The sequence below is a fragment of the Pteropus vampyrus genome, unplaced genomic scaffold (genome assembly GCF_000151845.1).
Source record: "Pteropus vampyrus isolate Shadow unplaced genomic scaffold, Pvam_2.0 Scaffold39, whole genome shotgun sequence".
NCBI classification, from domain to species: Eukaryota; Metazoa; Chordata; class Mammalia; order Chiroptera; family Pteropodidae; genus Pteropus; species Pteropus vampyrus.
In genome coordinates, this window is record NW_011888820.1 from 351,145 (window position 1) to 351,445 (window position 301).

At 33.6% G+C, this 301-nt stretch overlaps 1 protein-coding gene across 1 annotated transcript in view; it reads right to left on the reverse strand.

Annotated features, from left to right (window-relative positions):
- TRIM36 (tripartite motif containing 36) overlaps positions 1-301 on the reverse strand; it is a 32,407-nt gene that overhangs the window by 31,559 nt on the left and 547 nt on the right. The window lies entirely within an intron of this gene.

The following is a 301-nucleotide window of genomic DNA, read 5'->3' on the forward strand; positions in this document are numbered from 1 at the left end:
TTCTCTTGTCCTTCATTTAATCTTGTGTTATTTTGTACAGTAACATGCTTGTAGCCTAGGAGCGGATCAATAGGCTATACCGTAGAGCCTAGGAGTGTAGTAGGCTATACCATCTAGATTTGTTTTATGTGCACTCTATGATGTTCACACAACCATGAAATTACCTAATGATGCATTGCAGAACATAGGTTATCATCAAGCAGCACAGGACTCTATATGTATAATTTTTATATGTGCAAAATATCTTCTAAGTAATTAGTGATTACCATTTAAAGAAAAATGCATGTTTTTTAAATAGCAT